This window comes from Sinocyclocheilus anshuiensis, unplaced genomic scaffold (genome assembly GCF_001515605.1).
Source record: "Sinocyclocheilus anshuiensis isolate Anshui unplaced genomic scaffold, SAMN03320099.WGS_v1.1 scaffold73, whole genome shotgun sequence".
Lineage (NCBI taxonomy): Eukaryota > Metazoa > Chordata > Actinopteri > Cypriniformes > Cyprinidae > Sinocyclocheilus > Sinocyclocheilus anshuiensis.
In genome coordinates this window covers 341,843-347,542 of record NW_015536460.1, presented here as the reverse complement: position 1 = coordinate 347,542, position 5,700 = coordinate 341,843, and the positions used below count along the sequence as shown (strand labels likewise).

The following is a 5,700-nucleotide window of genomic DNA, read 5'->3' as shown; positions in this document are numbered from 1 at the left end:
GTGAGACGAGCCTTTGTGTTCTTTTTGGTCAGCAGTGGCTTTTGCCTTGGAACTCTCCCATGGATACCGTTTTTGCCCAGTCTCTTTCTTATTGTTGAATCATGAACACTGACCTTAATTGAGGCAAGTGAGGCCTACCATTCTTTAGATGTTGTTCTGGGTTCTTTTATGACCTCCTGGATGAGTTGTCGGTTCGCTCTTGGAGTAATTTTGGTAGGCCGGCCACTCCTGGGAAGGTTTTCCACTGTTCCAAGTTTAATGGCTCTGACCGTGGTTCGCTGGAGTCCCAAAGCCTTAGAAATGGCTTTATAACCCTTTCCAGAGGGTTATAAAGCCATTTAAGTGATTTCTATTTATGTGATTTCTTGATTCAACAGGTCTGGCAGTAATCAGGCCTGGGTGTGGCTAGTGGAATGTAACTTTCTAAAATAATGTGGTTAATCACAGTTCTTTCATGATTTAACAGGAAGGGGCAATTATTTTTTCACGTAGGACCAGGTAGGTTTGGACAGTTTTTTTCCCTTAATAAATGAAATCATTATTTCAAAACTGCAATTTGTATTTACTTGCATTATCTTTGTGTAATATTACAATTTGTTTGATGATCTGAATCTTTTAAGTGTGACAAATACGCAACAAATTAAAAAACAGGAAGGGGACAAAAACCTTTTCACGGCACTGTAGAGCGCTATATCAATTAAATACAACAAAAGAAATCAAACAGTATTTACATGTTTTCAATTCTATTCATTTTTTTTTATTCGCTATGATTTTCAAACAACACCAAATACAGGAGTACTCAAACAAGAGAGTTGCTTCCTAGATATTTCCTCTGCTGTTTACTATCAATTAGCAAAATGTGACCAAAACCTTATCTTGGTTCACCAGTTTTCTCATAGTATGATGGAAAAAAAATAGAACACATCTCCATAAAAAAAATGAAGATGCATGGATGGTGTGCAAATGTTTGTGTATGTAAAAGTAAAATGTTTAGCCCAACAAATTTTCACACCAAATATTCATCTTGGTATGAACAGGTCTTAGGTCTCTCTTTTTGACTGTCAGAGTGAAGAGAGTCATTGTTCTCTACATGATGATCGATTGTGGTGTCACAGATGAAGGCTGTGCTGCTCTGGCTTCAGCTTTGAGATCAAATTCCTCACACGTGAGAGAACTGGATCTGTCGTTAAATAAACTAGGACACACAGGACTAAATCTGCTCTCTGCTGGACTGAACGATCCTCACAGTAAACTGGAGAAACTTACGTATGATCTCTCTGAGAATTACACACATGCAGGAAATCACAAACAAATATTCACAGATAGTTATAGTTGTAGCAGCTCTGACAAGGAATTAGACAACTGCTTATTAAAAAATAATAATAATAAATGGATACGAAACATTGATTCCAATGATCTGAAATCTAAAATTAGATGAAACTAACTAAGCTACATTTTTGTTCAAAGTGATTTTGAAAGAAGTCACTTATGCTCACCAATGGTGTATTTATTGGATCAAAAATAAAGTAAAAACAGTAAGGCTATGTTCACACTTGGCGTCTTTTTTTAAGCTGCCAGCGTCTGTTTTACATTATAATCCTATGGAGTAAACAGTGTTTACAAAAAAGTCCTGATCGCTTTTTAAAACGCCACCGCCGGCATCTTTTTCTGCAGCTCAGAGTCGTCTTTTCAAGTTGAAAAAAGTTAAACTTTTCTGAAAAAAAAAAAAAAAAAAAATTCCTGGACGTCCGGACTGGGGTTACGCTTTCATGCTACCCTGACTGGTCTACCGTATCTGGGTCGCCCTGAGAGGCTTCCCGATCACCAGGATATCCCTTCTTGCTGAGGCATTGAGCGGGAGGTATAGGTGGCATTACGAGAACCTTCCTGTGTAAATGCTGTCTCGGGCAGTGCTCCCCTCACCTTTGAGGGTTGTATTTGAGTTCTGAAAAAAAACGCCCTACGTCAAGCGCCTTTTTGACAGCTGACCAATGACAAGCGAGTGGCGAGTCGTTTCCATAACAACAAAAACAACAAGAAAAATGGAAAAGATAGCCGGTAGATTAGTTCATACTAGTTTCGGAGCACAAGGAGTTGTATGATATGAGCACAAAACTGTATCTAACTTGGTCTAAAATATGCCACAAACTGTGCATCATTCAACCGGAGCTCCTGGACTAAATTGTTGTAAGCACCATACTGTTTCCTTCCCCGTAGAATGTCACACACCCACAAACATCGTTGTGAACCGACATTCTCCTCCCCGTTAACTTCAAAAGGCAACGAAAGAGTGCTCTTTCTCAACATTTCTGCAGCAAATAGCGCTAGGCTACTGTTGCAGCTGTTGTTATAGCAACAAAAGACAACAACCAATGTAACCAAAACGCTGCCAGCTTTTTATTTTAATAAAAAAGAGCTCGTCAACTTTTTCTTGTCAAAAAAGATGCCAAGTGTGAACATGTCCTAATATTGCTAAATATTTTTACAGTTTAAAATAAATGTTTTCTGTTTTAATATATTGTAGCGATCAAAATAAGTGAAGAGACTCACTTGATGATTCTAAGCTTTGCTTTTATTAACGAGCATGGGCTCCGACAAAAACAGAAACACTTCTCAAACTTTCCCCCCAAAAAACTCCACCCACACACGAGTGCGCAGACTCGTTCTTCAGAAGAACACCCACCCCTTTAAAGGGATAGTTCACCCAAAAATGAACATTTTGTTTATCTGCTTACCCCCAGGGCATCCAAGATGTAGGTTACTTTGTTTCTGCAGTAGAACACAAAAGAAGATTTTTTAACTCAAACCGTTGCAGTCTGTCAGTCATATAATGGCAGTCAATGGGCTCCACAGCTTTGAGTCAAAAAAAACATACCCAGACAAAACCAAATTAAACCCTGCGGCTCGTGTCGATACATTGAGGTCTTAAGACACGAAACGATCGGTCTGTGCAAGAAACTGAACAGTTTGTTTTTTTTTTACTCTCAAAGCCATGGAGCCCATTGACTGCCATTATATGACTGACAGACTGCAACGGTTTGCGTTAAAAATCTTCGTTTGTGTTCTACTGAAGAAACAAAGTCACCTACATCTTGGATGCCCTGGGGGTAAGCAGATAAACATCAAATTTTCATTTCACATTTTGCACAGATACTATTTAAACTGAACTGAGCTGGATGATGACATCATTGAATTCAATGATGAACTGCCTTTAACTGAAAATTGAGTGTTTACTATTGTCATTTTGCATTATTGACACTATTTTCCTAATTAATGCTGTTCAGTTGCTTTGAGACAATCTGTATTGTTAAAAGCGCTATATAAATAAAGGTGACTTGACTTTTGGGTGAACCATCCCTTTAAAGCCCCTATTCAAAAAGAACCCATAACACAGGAACAGAACACGCGTGGCTTAAATCACACCTGACAGAACATAACACACTTTTTAGACTTGCTACAATATTTTTATATTCCTAGTTTATTCCTGTGATGGAAAATCTGGATTTTTTTTAGCATAATTTTTCCAGCGTTCAGTGTCACATGATCCTTCAGAAATCATTCTGATATGCTGCTTTGCTGCTCAAGAAACATTTCTCATTATTATTAATGTCCAATGTAATCAACAGTTGTGCTGCTTAATATATTGGTGTAAACCATTATGCATTTTTTTTTTCAGGATTCTTGGATGAGTAGAAAGTTCAAAGGAACAGCATTCATATGAAATAGAAACATTTTGATCAATTTATTGCATACATTCTTTATAATTGTATTCTTTCTTTCAAACAATCAATCAATCAATCAATCAAATAGAATGAAGTCTGCAAGTAGGATGCAAGTTATAATCAACATTCAAATATTTTTCAATACATAAATATCATAAAGATGTCTTGAGTGAATTTTGGTGTACTCACATAAAAAAGGATTCCTGCATTATTTATCAATTTAAATCAATTGAAATTAACCCTGAGACATCTATATAGAACTGGTCTTAATGTAGTCATAGCCTTAATGTGCTGTGAATAAAGCATCTCTTTCTGATTATCTAAGCTGTGTATCCTCTTTAGAGTGCTATTGTTCTCTACAGGTTATGGAGGTGTGGTGTCACAGGTGAAGGTTGTGCTGCTCTGGCTTCAGCTCTGAGATCAAACCCCTCACACCTGAAACATCTGGATCTGATTCAATATAAAATAGGCGACACAGGACTAAGTCTGCTCTTTGCTGGACTGAAGGAGCCTCACTGTAAACTAGAAAAACTATTGTAAGATTGTTTAAACATGTCAGCATCCTCCTCCATTTATGGTAAACAATGGAAAAATATTTTTATCTTAAGTCACTCTGACAGAATGAAGAGTGTCATTGTTCTCTACAGATTGACTGATTGTGGTGGCAAATGAAAGTTATGCTGCTCTGGATTCAGCTCTAAGATCAAACCTAAGAGAACTTTTGTCTGTCTGGAAATAAACTAAGATACTCAGATGTAAAGCTGCTCTCTGCTGGACTAAAGGATCCTCAGTGTAAACTGGAGAAATTTTGGTAAATAATCTCTCTTAGATTCACACACAATGGTACTCACAAAGAAATATTTGCTTATAGTTCATAGTTGAAGCAATTTAAAGGATGTAAAATCCATCTATTCAGATACAATATTTTTCTTAGCTTAAAAATAAAACTGTACACAGATAAACAGGTTGATATAAATAAGAAGAGAGTTTAAAAAGTTGGAGCTGATACTGCAATGTGTGCAAAAGTTTTACAAAATGACATTAAAATGTCTTGTAATGTGTGACATGAAAAACAGAACCGGTGTTCAATGGAAAACAGAACTGGCGTTCAATGGGAGCACAATGTTGTGTTAAATAAAAAGAGACATCTGGGCATGAAAGGTGACATACAGCTAGTGCTATTTTGACAATATTATTTATGATTTAATATAAAAACATTTAATAACCTATAAAACTGTTAAAAGTTTAAGCTGGCATGACTGAAAGCTGTTGTCCCTAGTTCTAGGTCTATTGAACAGATTACAGTTCTATTTCACTTTATCAAATTATTTCAGTTATTTCAAAGGGCATTAAAGCCTAGAACAGCAAAAGAACAAAAAAACACATAGACATGCAAGCACAGGTAATTCACACAAGATTAAACTCTCTCTCTTTAATAACTAATAAACCACATAGCAAGGTCTCAAGCCTCAGTTAATTAGTTGTAAAATGACAATTTGGAAGTAGCTGTGGAGGCTTGCACTGTTTAAAAGGAAGATATAAAAGAAAATGTCCATACATGGGCATTTTAAGATCAAAGAAGCAAAAAATGTCTTTAGATTAAAAAAAACGTAGAAAAAAGTCTTAAGGTTTGATAACCGTGGCACAACAGTGCTGTGTTCTTCTCATTTAAGTACACATTTCAGTGAACAATTCTCCACACCACAAACTGTCAAACATCTTACCAGCAAACATACATTCTCCCACGTCCTTCTTGTCACGGTTCATGAGTCTGTGTGCTCATTCTGTGTCTGTGTCTGTGTGTGTGTGTGGGTGTTATCCGCTCCTTGTGCTCGTCAGTGTTGCCTAGTTACCGCGCACCTGACGAGCTGATCAGAGCGGTCACAGGTGTAGCTCATCTGCACTGCCTATATCTGGCTGACGTTTCTGTGGCGTGTTGTCAGATCTTTGTTGCTCTTGTCTTGCTGGTTCTCTGTCA

General features: G+C 37.1%; 1 pseudogene; it reads left to right on the top strand.

The window, feature by feature from the left end:
- The window catches only part of LOC107697599 (NACHT, LRR and PYD domains-containing protein 12-like), a 12,824-nt pseudogene that overhangs the window by 3,241 nt on the left and 3,883 nt on the right, over positions 1 to 5,700 (top strand).